Raw genomic sequence first — 15,496 nt, 5'->3', positions numbered from 1 at the left:
GTGGTCATAAGCCTGTTACTGAGCTCGGAGCCAGGATTTAAAAGCCAGTTTTGGCCAGGCACCAACAGTCAACTATCCCTGGGGCACCGAAACGTGCAAAAGTCTGCACGGGCCGCTGTGCTACAACTCCCCTTCCATTGAGGGGTCCAGGGAGGCCCAAGGACCGGAAGCAGAGCTGTCGGGAGGCTCAGAGAGAGAGAGAAAGTGCAGGCTGGATCAGAGCCGGAAGCAAAGGGAAGGGGGGAGTGGAAGGTGGGTGACTGAGGCATGTGCAGGCGCATCGTTATTTGGTCCCTGCCACACGGCTCCCTCCGATTGCTGGTTTACAGGGTTTAGTGAGCTGGAGGTTTGCAGGGCTGTGAAATTTTCCACTTGGCTGTCTGCCATTCCCGCCCACCGAGGATAACACTTCCACACATACACAGAAGAGGCACGCTGAGGCCCTGCTGGAGAAGGACTGGAGAATTTTTGTTTGTTTGTTGCTTTTAAAGAAAAGACCCATTCATATCCTGATCCTTAATGTTTTCCACACCTGGACTTCTTGATTTTTTTCCCCCTCCTTTAGGACAGAGCCAGGAACAGCTTTCGCCGGGCCAATAGTATCACATTATTTTGACTTGCGTATTCTCGAGGAGCGTGCTTGAGGTACAGGGACTTACATGAGTGGCCTCGGGGACGACGAGACACGTAGGACCGAAGCGCTACGCCAGACCCCTGTCTGCTTCCCAATCATCCACAGGCGGCTGGCTGCCACGTTTCCCTCTTAGAGCCAAAAGGGTGCCCCGAGCGAGGGCGGGACCCAGTCCTGGCACTGTGGGGGTAACGCTATTTTTGAGGGCAACGTGTGCTCCTCATCTCAGAAAGAGGCCAAAACGAATGACAGCGAATCAGATTGAGAATCCGTAAAACACTGACAAGTATACCTCAGATGAACTTAAAAAAAAAAAAAAACCGTCCCCCAAAAAGTCAGGACAGAAGGGAGAAAGGTGTCTGCTATTATGATTAACCTGGGCTTTCATAGTGACTGCAGTTTACCAAGCGTTTTCTTCTGCTTTTTCTTTTTTTTTTTAATTGAGTTATAAGCGATGCACCATATTATATTAGTTTCAGGTATACAGCGTGCTTTCTTATTCATTCATTCACCGGACAAGTTTTTCCTTGGTGCTTACTCTACTCACCGACTTCTACGTTCATAATGGTGAGCAAAATAGACCGGGACCGTGCCTGTAAGGAGCGCACTGCCTCAAGAGGGACAGACGTGACAGAATGAGTGCACCCCACTTTTAGTTTATGTGTCGAATCTGAGGATCGGATAGGCATGGAAAAGAAGGCATCAAGGAAAAAAGAAACACTGTGATTTGCCATCATAATGCGAGTCCCTCACTTAGGAGGGGCTTAGGAAGGCTTCTCTTACAACACTAACAGAGGTGAGCAGAAGTTTGCCAGGTATAGAAAACAGCCTCTGGGTTGTGTGATCCGACTGGAGCTGCACGACTAATTTCTGGTATTTTATCTTTTTTTTTTTTTGTTTTTTCCTGGCATTTCAACTGGGTCTCCTTTATCAACAAATGAGCAAGAGAACTGCTCTCGATACCTTGAAATAAGAGCCGTGCCTTCTTTCCAACTGCCAGGCTGTCGGAACAACAAACACTAGTAATTTCTGCTGGAGGAGCACAGTTCAGTGCAGGTAGGATACTTGATGTGACAGGAAAGGAACGGCTGGTTTCCTAATGCATCGCACGTCACCCCGTCATCACAGCGAAATAAAAGGAAGCTCTCCGTTAGCACCTGCGTGCCACAGCTGGAGTTAAGAAAGCCCTCCCCCCGAAACAGCTAAAAACGGATCACGTTCCGTGTAAACTTCTGGAAAAATTCTCCTAGTGACTTGGAGGAGGTTCCAAACTTGCTGGCTTCTGCTTCCCTATCAAGTGGTTTCTACTAGCTCTCTCTTGGACTCAAACAGCATTTATGCCCACCTTCAAGAGTGCCCTGTGAGGCTTTTCATTTGGTTCTCGGTTTAGTTATCTGTTTATTTACCCAGGTAAGCTCCACGATGCAAAGCAGTAAAAAGCAGCGGAAATGTTGTGTTCATCTGAAGCGTTTTCTTGTTCCCTATCAACTCCAGTCTGGTACAACTCACTCCTTCCACTAAAGAAAATCAGTTAATTCGCTTTCTTCATCCTGCAAAACTAAGGTATCCTCAGACAGGTTCATTCATGTTCTCCCCATGAATGAAGTAAGTTCGAAAGTGTTTGAAACAAATAGGCCAAACTTCTACTGAAGTCTCGTCCCATTTAAGGCATCCAGGACAAAATGCAATGCCTCCTACAAGTTTCTCATATAACCAACAACTTTAATAATCCTTCAAGTTCAAAGTCTCGAAATAGAAATCCTCACTTTGACTTAGCAGTTTTGACAAACTTTAGCAAACTGGGAAAGAAAAGAGAGACAGCAGGAAAGAGGCCTTCTTGAAACTGAGTGTCCAATACTCTGCCATCAGACTTGGGAAATTATGCGAGGCTGACAGTTTCATCGTCTGTCCAGAGAAGAAAATGACTCATTGCCAATGTCTCCTTCCCCTGACTGCCCACACCACTTACAGTCTCTTCCACATTATTTTGACTCAAGGTCCTTTTCAATTCAGCACTCCATTAGACTGTCTTTCTATACTCCGCTGGCTTGACTTAAGTCTTGAAGACTTAAAAAGTTTATAAACTCCTTGATGAAAGAAACCTTGGCTTTCTTTTGCAGCCTCCTAACAGTATCTAGTAGGAGAGCCTGAATTTAAAAGAAATGATCCATATCCAAAACCTGTTCTACGACTTAACCCTTACTCCAAAGGAATCGCCACTCCATAGCTATAATTTAAGCCTTTCTCACCGGTCTCCGTCCTCCACGGACCCACAAGTGCCTACGCGATCATCCTACCATCCACATGAAAGCCCTCCGTGAACTACAGAACAACTAAGCTGTAACTTCACCTTCTCTCTGTTGTTCTTCCACTCCATTACATTTTGACTCATTAGTGGCTTTTGAACAGTTGCCATATATAGCCTTGCTTCTCATAGCTTCCCAAAGCCACCGTCAAGGAAACCCCAGTGGATTATGGAGGCGGGGGGTGGAGGCATGGATGGTCTGAAGCAGTGGCTCTCGAACTTCAACCACCATCAGAAACACCAGGAGGTCGAAGATGCCCGCGACTGCCCGCCCCCCCCCCCCAATTTCTGACTCATTAGACCCAGAGTGGGGCCAGATAATGTGCATTCCCAACAAGTTCCCAAGTGATGATGGTGCTGCTGGGCCATGGACCACACTTGGAAAACCACTGCTCTAAAGGTAAGCCTTTTGGTCAATGACATGGGCAGACAGAGGCGAAAAATCTTTTGGGTGCATTTAATCACTGTAAGATGGCCATATTGGAAAGAATCATACCTGTCTATTCTAGAGAGACGGCAATCAGCCCCAAAACCAAAAAGGCCCACGTACCTCATAACCTGGGGAACATTTTTGTTTGGTTTTGTTCATTTTGTTTTGTTCAGTCTTGGACTGTTAGCCCGCTGTCTTCCCGCCGGCTCCAGGTTCTGTTAGAGCCAATTGTGTCATTCATGTCTCCACCGGACTCTTCCCTCTCTACCAGAAACTTCTTGGCCTAGACATACCCAGCCACTGCTATCCCTAGGAGACCTTCCAACAGCCTCCGCTATGTTCCCAAATAGCTGTTGTCTCTCTCCTGTTCACTGATGTTCAAGTGTGGTATAAATTCATGTCAGTATTTCACCAGGTACAGCTTAACCTGTCTCCTAAAAGCAGGGGCCTTTTCCTAACAGACTTTCTTCTAGTATTTGGTACAGCTCATCCATAGTTCTTGGAGTTTTACTGAGCAGACTGGCACTTTTGCCTGAACAGCATCTTTCTGGAACAATTCCCCCATTCCTTTGTCATCCGAACCAGGGTGATCTCGTGCCTTGGGTGCCGGAGGGGCACGTGACCCATTTCTGGAAGATCAGAACACGTATCCCTCTCACCATGATGGCTGATTTTAGGAATAGGCAATCAGAGCCAACCAGAGGCCTCTCTTCAGACTGGCTGGAATGTGAAAGTATGTACTCCCAAAAGCTTGTGAGGAAAGCCCTTTTGAGAACGAGGCTCTGTGCTAGGGAACAAGGCTGAACGACACAAAGTGTGAGTCCTGACAACACTGAGGTCCCTTCACTCCAGCCATGCCAAAAGCTCGATTTACCCCCAGACATTTTCGTTTTGTTGTGGCCCCTAGATGGCTGCCCTAGTGGACACACACCTTCTCCCAGTTATTCGATCAAGCACTAACCCAGGTGCTGCCATTTTGCAGCTAAGATTAAGGTCTCAGATCAGTCGACCTTGAAAGAGAAAGACTATCCTTGGTGGGCCTGACCTAATCAGGTGAGCCCTTCCAGGGGACAGGCTTTTCCAAGAATGAGATTCAAAATGAGAGGACATACGGGGAGAGGGGGCAGCACCCCATGGCAAGTTTCTGGAGATGGACACCAGGTGCTGAGAGTGGCACCCAGCCTATAGCCAGCACTAGAAAGGGGGCCTCAGTCCTATGACCACAAGGAAATAAGCTCTTCCAATAATCACGCGAGTTTGAAGAAGGACGGTGAGCCCCACATGAGAATGCAGTCCAACCAACACCTTGAATTCAGCTTTATGAAACCCTGTGTAGAGCATCCAGCTAAGCGTTAGTATCTGCCAAAGCCACAATAACATGGGTGTGGTTTTAAGCTACTAAGTTATGTTAATTTTTTAGGCAGTAATAGAAAATGAATACATACATGATACAATAATTTTTTTTTTTTTTTTTTGCTTAAATCACTGCGAGTTTTATTTTATCTATTGGTCTCTTGCAACCAAAATATCCCAGGACTCTTTTTTAAGTTTTTAAGTTTTATTAATTATTTTCGAAAGAGAGAGAAACCGCGTGCAAGTGGGGGAGGGGCAGAGAGAGGGGGAGACACAGAATCCGAAGCAGGCTCCGGGCTCCGAGCTGTCAGCACAGAGCCCGACGCGGGGCTCGAACTCACAGACCTGGAGATCATGACCTGAGCCGAAGTCGGATGCTTAACCCACTGAGCCACCCAGGCGCCCCGAAAATATCCTAGGACTCTTGATTCCTCTAAGAGGGAACTAATCTGGTGTTCCTCACGTTCTCCTGCTCCTCCTTCTTGGCTTTTGTCCCTTCTTGTTATTCCTTCTAACCCTAAGGTATGCATTTCCCGAGGTTACACGCTTAGCCCTCTTTTCTTTCTGTGGTAATTTCCATTTATTGCATATAGTTCTTAAATCCGTATCCTTGGCCCTGGCAGCCCCCCACCCCCACCCCCACCCCACAGGCGCTGGATACACGCAGTAGAAATAAATGATGTCTGTTTCAAAACTTCCCATTTCCCCACCTCAAACCAACCCTCCTCTTTTATTTCTGACTCTTGGTAAAGGGCATCATTGTCTTCTCTTCCTTCCTCTGTCTATAGGTTGTCAAGTCTTACCAAGACTGCACCCCATCCCCACACTGCCATGCCGACTTAGACTCGACTCTTTTTGCCTTCAGTCTTTTCCCTCTGAGTCATCGCCGTTGGGTCACACTTCTGAAATCGTCCACGATCTGACGGTAAGACCCTCACAGTTTGGTCCCAGCATGTCTTCTGGCTTCATTTCCGGTCTTCCCCCTGGTGCACACTGTCCCGGCCAGACTGTGCTGTTCCTTCATCTCCGAGAGCCCACACTTCTACTCCACAGGTCATAATTCAAGCCACACCTACACAGACCTACTCCAGTCCTAGCCCTCCTCGCTCCTGCCATTTTGCAACTTTCTCAATCGGAAGTACAGCAGCACCACCCTTAGGCGCAATTTTGCTTTCTTGCACAGTTCGAGTTCCCCACAGTCCATCTGGGAGCAGATGATCTTTCTTCCGATGTAAAGCCAGAAGGTCAGCAGTAGCCTAAAGGCCGCGTCATGGCACCTACGTCACTTGCCTCACTGCATCTCATCACAGAGACATTTTATCATCTCACGTCATCACAGGAAGGGTGAGTACAGGACACGGAGATATTTTGAGAGACAGAGACCGCGTGCACATAACTTTTATTACAGCATGTTAGAATTACTCTACTTTGTTCTTGGCTACTGTTATTAATTTCTTACTGTGCCTGATTTATAAATGAAACTTTATCATAATTATGTACATATAGGAAAAACCAGTATATACAGGGTTCAGTACTGTCCATGGATTTGGGCATTCACTGGGGGTGTTGGAGTATACCCCCTGTGGGTAACAGGCCACTACTGTGCTTTTTTGAAAATGTGAACTCCAGTAGGTTTTTTTTATCCTTTTTCCTTAGCATACTAATAATTGTATTCCTTATGCTAAGACAGGTACCACTTCCCTAGGCAAACTGCACCAAACTCTACGTAGGCAGGGTTTATAACCTGCCTCTCTGTAAGCCTCATGGTGCTTTTACAAATGCTAAACACTTGATAAATGCTTGTTGGCTAACTGGCTGAGAATGTGGTATTCTACTCTCCCTCTGACATGTCCTCAAGTCTCTTTACTCCGCGGTTCCCAAATAGGAGAGCTCCCTTTCTGGTGACTTGGGAGAAACATCATTACGTAAGCCTCTATGGAAACTGCTCCGTCAATGAAATGAAGAGCCTCTTTTTCCAACTCAGGACTAAAGCTGGCTCTTTGTATTTTCTTTCTGAGGAAGAAAGAGAAGCCACCGGGGCTGCTGGAAGTCGCTTCCTTGGGATGAGCGCGCACAGCCCAGCAGGTCCGGAGTCTCTGTCTCGGCTTTCAAAGGAGCATAAGCGTCAGTCATGAAGGGCCGACAGCTTCTCTTTCCCTGAAAGGCAATGTCAGTGCAGAACTTTCCGGAGAGTAGAGGTACCCAGCCAGATTTCAGGAAAAGCTGCAGGGAGGTGTAGGGTGGGATGTGGCCCAAACCAAAGGTATTCTGTGGAATCTGATTGATTCCTCGTATCATGGGATCCCTATTCAATCAATGTTTGATGATTTGATGATTTGTCCATTATAAATTCTTTTTCCATACTGGTAATCCTTGGATATCTAGCATGCCTATGGGACATTCTCTACCGATATTAACTGGTTTGTGTTTAGGCAATAAAAACTAAGATTAGTGTGTGCCTAAAGAACACAAAATCAGAGAGATAAATACGCTGAGAAAAATCCTACGATCAAACTTAAAAAATCATAATTCGTGTTGGTCATGCGACTGTTTCCTCCTGCAGCAGAGCTTATCACACAAAGTAAAGCTTTACCCGCACACATTCAGACTCGGCAGGTGTCTATATTTGTATGCAGGTTACATCTCCTAACGGGTACAGAGCAAAGTTTGCTAGGAAATATAATTATGCATCCAGAGAAAAGTACGTCTGCATAGAAAAAAAAAAATAAAATGAAAATACATATGAGAAATACCTAATCTGCATTGAAGAGCTGTCGATAAACGACATCTCTAGGAAATTGTAATTTTCAAGACCAAGATGGCTCTTGCTTCTAATCGACAATTTCTTCCCAGCCCTGTTTGTTTAAAACCTTGCTCATGAGGGGTTGCTGGAGCCCAGCAGAAGGCACTTGGCCCGGGACACAAAGGAATCTTGCTCAAGAAGCCCGGACACCACACTGAGGCTACACATTCTCTGGGTTACAAGTCTGTTTCACACCACCATGAGTCATCACACGGCTTCTCCCTGAAGGAGTTTTATTCATGCCTGCTTGAGAAGGGCAGTGTTTAGTTTGGGTGTTGCAGAAGGGCTCGGTAAAAATGGGGAAGGTGGGGACAAAGCCGGTGCTTCATGTGTCGATCATTTACAAAGCCGCTACAAATTATGAGCAGTTATGGGCCATCTGCAGCCTTTGTGAGGAGTGCTCTGACTTTCAATGTCTGCCCTTCTCGCTCTAGGACAAAATTTAGTAAATGAGAACAAGATTTAGAACAAAATGAGTAAAAATTCTAAGAAAGAGATTTAAATATTTCCCTCTTGTTCTCTTTTTGACATAATATGAAGAGGTATATGATGACATCTACAAGCATTTTATTTGGTCTGACTTCACAAGATACCAAATGATGGGTCAAAGTAAAAAGACGAGACAGAATCCACATATCCCTCCACCTCCGTACTTTTGAACAGACACACATAGTAATAGAACTCACCAAAGGTATTAAAAACCAGAACTCTGGAAGCATCCTATCAAAGCCACAACTTCCTTTTGATTTAAGGAAATACTACTACGTAAATGCACGGCTAACAACCAGGACCTCAAATCATGCTTTAGAGGTTCTAATATGGTGGGGTGCCTGGGTGGCTCAGTCAGTTAAGCATCTGACTCCTGATTTCAGCTCAGGTCGTGATCTCACAGTCGCAGGATCAAGCCCCCCATCGGGCTCTGTGTTGCTTAAGATCCTCTCTCCTTCTCTCTCTGCCGCTCTTCCCTGCTCTCTCTCTCTCTCTTAAAATAAATAACTAAACATTAAAAAAGAGAAGTTCTAGTATGGTTACATGATTAAAAGCTATTCAAAGACTTTTTAAAAACAGAATTATTTTTCCCAAACTCCAAATCAGCGACCCAACTTTTGCATCGTGCTTGGATGAGAGAACTTTCCGTAATTATATTAAGTGAACCTCATTTGTCTCCTTTTTGGTCTGTCTCATTGAATTAATAAAGCCAACAAATATAATGACCCTATATTTTAGTCTCTTTTCTCCTACTATTCCAGGTAGCTCTCTCCTTGTTTAAATATTACAACCTTCTGATGCAATCAGAACAAAAGGACTGCAAGACAAAAGTGTTATTGAGAACTTCTCTCCTTCTGGAACAGGGATTACCTGTTGAAACACCAAAGGCAGGTATACTTTGATGTGGGTTATTTTGGTGCCGGGGAAGAAATACAATTATTCTTTTGCTGTGAATCTGGAAGTGAAGGCTCGATGCCGTATTTGAAGCACAGATCCATTGTGTGTTGGTGGTGGGGACCACGGAGTGGGGGGCAGGGGCGGCTTAAGAGCAAGTTCAAGGACACATGCCTGCCAGAGCCCGATCACAAGTAATGCTGTGTAAAGAAATCCCTCCTATTCCACTTGCTACATTGTGTTAAGCCCAAAGAAAGCGAAATACCAGCTACTATTTTCTGAGCAAAGGACCCCAGCAAGACACAGCCACGAATTGCCTGCAGGGTCCTGAAAGTCCGTCAAAACACCTGATGATCAGGTTTCATCAGAAATCCCAAGGAGTTTCTTGACATACTGAACACCCTAAAAGTTTTCTGCATCTCTTTAAAAATAAATATTAAAAACTCCAGAGACTTATACCAACATGTTTGTCACACGGCCCGAGAACACACATTCTCAGGGAACAGCACCCCGCCCCCCCACCACCGACTCATTTCTATCAGAAAAAAGAACAAGAGGTTTCTCCCCTCCTCCTTCATTCTCCGGGTTTAGGGGTTTATCCTCAGATCATGGCTCAGGGGATTCTCATACTTAATAACTCCCAATATATCAAAAGAGGAGAAAAATCTCTCGCTCCTTAATTGTTTTGTCGAATAAGCTCTCAAAAGTTCATTTTTGTTACCTTTTTTCAGGCAAAATAAGAGGCCTTTTACCAAAATTCTATTGCTAAAACAATGGAATTCTCCTGGGAATGACTTCGTTATGGAAATGAAGTGACAGCTTCTTTTATCTACCCAGGCAGAAAGTCTGCATTTATAAAAGGCATTCAGCGCTCTCAAGTGCTGCGTGTGGGCGGGCATAAAATGCTATTTTTAATTCAGATTGCAGCATCCCTCCTATACAGGTCTTTCAAATAATCATAATCATAATAATACTGATCTACGAAGAAAAAAAAAAGATTCCCATTTCTGCTGACCCCGGCAGAAAAAGAGAGGAAAGGAAAAAGAAAAGAGAAAGAAAAAGAAACAAATTAGGAGAATGATGAATATAGCTGCCTTCCACCGTGGACCCCTCAGTAGGCTCAGAGATCGATCTCTAAAGCTATCAGACCTGACTATCTATTATCCAGAATTAAAAGCACTTAAGCTCTGTGAGTAACAGCATTACATCTCACACAAATTTACATTTTTGTACGTGTGACTTTCACTGTGAGTTTACAGGAATCACCTGTGCCTGCCGGGAAATGCCACGTGACTTCTTCCATCTGTTCTCAAGAGTGAACAGTCCTTGGTGAGGCGGTGACGGATGAGTCCAGCTACGTGGCAGGGCCACAGTGGAAACCTGACTTCTAATTCCAAACACTGGAAGGTCCATTGGAGGGAAAAACGTATAGGATCAGAGTGGAATCACAAGGATAATGCATGGAACAAGGGCCCTGGTAATGGCTAAGTGACTGGCTTAAGACCCACACCAGCAGGATTAGAGATTACTGAACAGAGGCGGTTAGAGAGAGATTTTGCAATTGAAGTGAAATTCACATACCATGATTCATTTTTAAAGTGTACAAGAAAGTGGTTTTTTGCCGTTATCTCATTCCAGAAGATTTTCATCATCTCAAAAAGAAACTTCATTTCCACCTCCTCTCTGCTCATGACAACCGCTAATCTACTTTCTGTTCTCTGGATCTGCCTACCCTGGATGTTGCATATAAATGGTATCATAAAATATACGACTTCTTGGTGACTGGCTTCTTTCACTTAGCATAATGTTTTCAGGATCCTTCGTGTTGAAGCACCTACCAGTACTGCATTCCCTTCCTGGCTACAGACTGGCTACACTCCAGCGTATATACAGACCATATTTTGTGTATCCATTAATCAGCTAATGGACATCCGGGTTATTTCTACTCTGGGGCTATTATAAAGAATGCTACGATGAACAATCGTATACATATTTTTGTTTGAATGCTTGTTTTCAATTCTCTTGGGTGTCCACCTCGCAGGGGAATTGCTGGGTCGTATGGTATTCTATGTTTATCATTTTGAGGGGCTGCCATACTTTTTTCCACGGTGGCTGCCCCATTTTACAGAAATGTATGAAGTTTCCAATCTCTTCTCTTTGCCAACACTTGTTATTCTCCTGATATTTTTCATTATGGCTAACCTAATGCGTATGGAGTGGGATCTCACTGTGGTTTGGACTGCACTTTCATAACCACTAATGATGTGGAACGTCTTACCAATGTGTTTGTTGGCCATTTGCAGATCTTCTCTGGAGAAGGGTCTTTCCGCGGCCTTTGTCCATTTAAAAATTGGGTTGTTTGTCTTTTTGTTGTTCAGTTCTTTTTTTTTTTTTTCAACGTTTATTTATTTTTGGGACAGAGAGAAACAGAGCATGAACAAGGAAGGGGCAGAGAGAGAGGGAGACACAGAATCGGAAACAGGCTCTAGGCTCTGAGCCATCAGCCCAGAGCCTGACGCGGGGCTCGAACTCACGGACCGCGAGATCATGACCTGGCTGAAGTCGGACGCTTAACCGACTGCGCCACCCAGGTGCCCCTGTTGTTCAGTTCTAAGAGTTCTTTATATATTCTGGAGACCAGACTCATCAGATACATAATTTGCAAATATTTTTCTCCCATTCTGTGGGCTGTCTTTTGACTTTCTTGATAATGTCTTTTGAGTCACAAAAGCTTTTGATTTTGATGGAGTCCCATTTATCTGTTTTGTTGTTGTTGTTGCTTTAGACTTGAGTGTAATATCTAAGAATCCATTGCCAAACCCACAGTCATGAAGATCCACTCCTTTGTTTTCTTCTAAGAGTTGTATAGCTTAGTTCTTATACTTAGACTGTTGGTCCATAGTAATTAATCTTTTGTTTATGGTATGAAGGAGCCAACTTCACTTAAAAAAAAATTTTTTTTTAATGTTTATTTTTGAGAGAGAGAGAGAGAGAGAGAGAGTGTGAGCAGGGGAAGGGCAGAGAAAGAGGGAGACTCAGAATCCGAAGCAGGCTCCAGGCTCTGAGCTGTCAGCACAGAGCCCAATGTGGGGCTTGAACTCACGAACCATGAGTTCATGACTTGAGCCAAAGTCGGACGCTTAACTGACTGAACCACCCAGTGCCCCTAACTTCATTTTTTTATATGTGTCTCATATGTCCCTTCCCATTGTCCCAGTACCATTTGTTGAAAAGAGGTCAAAGAGGTATTGAGTATGGAATTATTTTAGTCTGTTCTCTTTAAAGAAGGCTTGTTTGTTGTTGAAAAACAATTCTGCAAATTAACTTAACTGACTTTTTGGTGACAGTGAATACATCCCAATACATTTTGAAGATGTAACAAATTTTCAAGAGTCCTGACCCACCAGGACCACAATCCTGAACTTTCAGGGAAGTCAACCGGCTCTTGGGTGGTACTTTTGCAGGGACTAATTTCCAAAAGCAGCAAGTAGCTTGAAATCACTTGGTTTTCTATTATTTTGGTTCGTTTGTTTCTGTGTCTATTCCCCTCTAGTGAGCTGCTTCTGTCCTTAGATTATCTAGACGTCTCTGTTCTCTTTCCCACCCCAATACCAATTAAATTGGTTCTTTGGAGAGAACGTAATAACTCTAATTTATAGTAAGTCACTTCTAGTATGATGTACAAGTCCCTGTTTTAAGCAAAAAGAGCTAAAGTTTAGAATTCCAGGTATCATCCATTCAACCACTGGAAGAACGAGAGACTCAAATCCCCTTAAAGCATCGTTTCTCAAACTTGGCTGCACCGTGTGATCGCCTGGGGAGCTTTATAAATCCTGATGCCTGGGATCCACTTGCAGACACCCTCACTTAATTGGTCTGGGGTGCAGCCCAGGCAATGGGATTCTTTTTTTTAAAAGATAATTTATTGTGAAATTTGTTTCCATACAACACCCAGTGCTCATCCCAACAAGTGCCCTCCTCAATGCCCATCACCCACTTTCCCCTCTCCCCACCCCCCATCTACCCTTAGTTTGTTCTTAGTCCTTAAGAGTCTCTTATGGTTTGCCTCCGTCCCTTTCTGTAACTTTTTCCCCCCTTCCCCTCCCCCATGGTCTTCTGTTAAGTTTCTCAAGATCCACATGAGAGTGAAAACATATGGTATCTGTCTTTCTCTGCCTGGTTTATTTCACTTAGCATAATACCCTCCAGTTCCATCCACGTTGCTGCAAACGGCCAGATTTCATTCTTTCTCATTTACAAGTAGTATTCCATTGTATATATAAACCACATCTTCTTTATCCATTCATCAGTTGATGGACATTTAGGCTCTTTTCATAATTTGGCTATTGTTGAAAAGAACTGATCCCATTCACGACTACACCCAGAACCATAAAATACCTAGGAATAAATTTAACCAAAGATGTAAAAGATCTGTATGCTGAACACTATAGAAAGCTTAAGAAGGAAATTGAAGAAGATACAAAGAAATGGAAAAACATTCCATGCTCATGGATTGGAAGAATATTGTTAAAATGTCAACACGACCCAAAGCAATCTACACATTCAATGCAATCCCAATCAAAATTGCACCGGCATTCTTCTCGAAACTAGAACAAACGATCCTAAAATTTGTAGGAAAGCACAAAAGACTCTGAACAGCCAGGCAATGGGATTCTAATGTGCAGCCAAAGCAGAGAGCCAGTGCCCTAAAGTCAGTCACCAAAAATGGCTACTTACTCCCTCCTTCCCCCCACCCCCCACCGCCGACTTCGAAGCCAGCCCCTCGTGCCACCTTGCACCACCTACAATGCGTTAGGGATGTACATTCTTCCTTTTTTCTTTTTTTCAAGTTTCATAATCTCAGATTAGAACTAACAAAACTGAATTTCCTCCATTAGTTCTCATTTAATCTTCCCCCAAACCCTGTTTGTTACGATTCCCCATGACCAAAGACAAAGCAAACTCTGAGAGATTAAGCAACAGCCCGGCCATGAAACTTGCAAGTGGCAGACAAATGAATTTCAATGCAATCTTCTCAACCCCAAAGTCTGTGTCATTTAAGCCCTCCCAGTAATTTGAAAAGGGCCAAGTGTTATGGGTATGGTCGTATAAATTGGTACCAAGATCCACAAAGGGAGTGGCAATTTCGTATCTTCCATCCAGCACTCATCTTCCGGGATGGGGCTGGGGGCTGTATCCTCACTCAAGAGTATGGTGGGCACTGCCCCTGATATTTACTGTTCTTTCTATGTGCCATGGGTGTGTGCCATGGGTGTGTGTGTGTGTGTGTGTGTGTGTGTGTCCATACAAGGGAAGTAGGCCTCAGGGGTATATCTGAATTCAGGAAGCTACAACATGATTCCAAAAATGCACCTGGGGTGGGTTTTCAGAGACAGTCGGGAAGCAATAATTCTTTCCAGTATCTGGTAAGATTGGCAACGGGCAATGAAACGCCCTTATTATGGCACCAAAATAACAAACACCGAGGGGACTAACACTTCATTCATTTGCGCATTTAATCTGGTGCCTACATATGATTACAAAACTCCCATCGGCTGAAAACAGCAAGGCCGAAGGACATGAGGCACAAAGCTTCAATCCTCAAATATTCAGGTTCTTGAAGTGGCGAGGGTACAACTTCAATCTGATACCTGATACCCGGATGCTGAAGTCCGGGACACAATAACGAACCTCTGCACGATAGCAGAATCAAGTTAGAATTGTCAAAATACATCGGGAATGGTGGTAAAGGCTTGAAGCGGAGTTTCGAGTCACTTTTCGTTTCTCTATCATGTGCACTCCAATGGGTGGATCTGGGGATGAATGCTTGTGTGCACACACGTAAGAGTGCATGTGTGTGCGCACAGGTACACACACACACACAACAGGCATGAAGGAAAAACACATTTCAGTCCTGTCATCTTTCACAGGCCTAATGTACTTATCCTGAAGACAAGGGGTGGTGGATGACAAGGCTATCATTCTCTGCCTGCGCACGACAGACGAAGCTGGAAGAATTTCCGCACAACAGATTCAGATGCTAGAAGGCAATAAGGATTTGCTGGAGGTTTTCTTGTTTTCTGATTTTTATTATTATTTTTTTAACGTTGATTTATTTTTGAGAGCGAGAGACAGAGTGTGAGCGGGGGAGGGGCAGAGAGAGAGGGAGACACGGACTCCCAAGCGGGCTCCAGGCTCCGAGCTGTCAGCACGGAGCCCAACATGGGGCTCGAACCCATGAGCCGTGAGATCATGACCTGAGCCGAAGTTGGACGCCTAACCGCCTGAGCCACCCAGGCGCCCCTGCTGAAGGTTTCCTTAGACCAGTCTCAGAAGTTCCTTAGATGAGAAAAGTTTTCACAAGTGGGAGCTGTACCTGCTCATCTCCTAATTGTGGTGAATCTGTCAACGTTCTTTCCAGTATATCAAGACTTGACTCTTCAAAATCATTCTCTGTGTGCTCTGAATTGCTGTACTTATAAGCTAACTACTTCTCAAAGTGCTGTTTAAAAACTGACATCTTCCACCACATTTCAGCTAAGAATGTATCTAAATTTGCCAAGTCTCATTGGTTCTTCTGAGAGAGCTACT

At 44.4% G+C, this 15,496-nt stretch overlaps 1 protein-coding gene across 10 annotated transcripts in view; it reads right to left on the bottom strand.

The window, feature by feature from the left end:
- Positions 1–15,496, bottom strand: part of ATXN1 (ataxin 1) — a 427,925-nt gene that overhangs the window by 161,129 nt on the left and 251,300 nt on the right. The window contains exon 1 of one of the 10 annotated variants that reach the window (XM_040460445.1): positions 1,179–1,675. The exons of the other annotated variants lie outside the window; for them this stretch is intronic. The gene's annotated coding sequence lies outside the window, so the exon portion shown is untranslated. Of the gene's footprint in view, positions 1–1,178; positions 1,676–15,496 lie in introns of those variants that run through there. 10 annotated transcript variants of the gene reach the window in all.

Source organism: Herpailurus yagouaroundi, unplaced genomic scaffold (genome assembly GCF_014898765.1).
Source record: "Herpailurus yagouaroundi ecotype Mexico unplaced genomic scaffold, PumYag 250, whole genome shotgun sequence".
NCBI lineage: Eukaryota > Metazoa > Chordata > Mammalia > Carnivora > Felidae > Herpailurus > Herpailurus yagouaroundi.
This window is presented reverse-complemented; position numbering and strand designations above follow the sequence as displayed.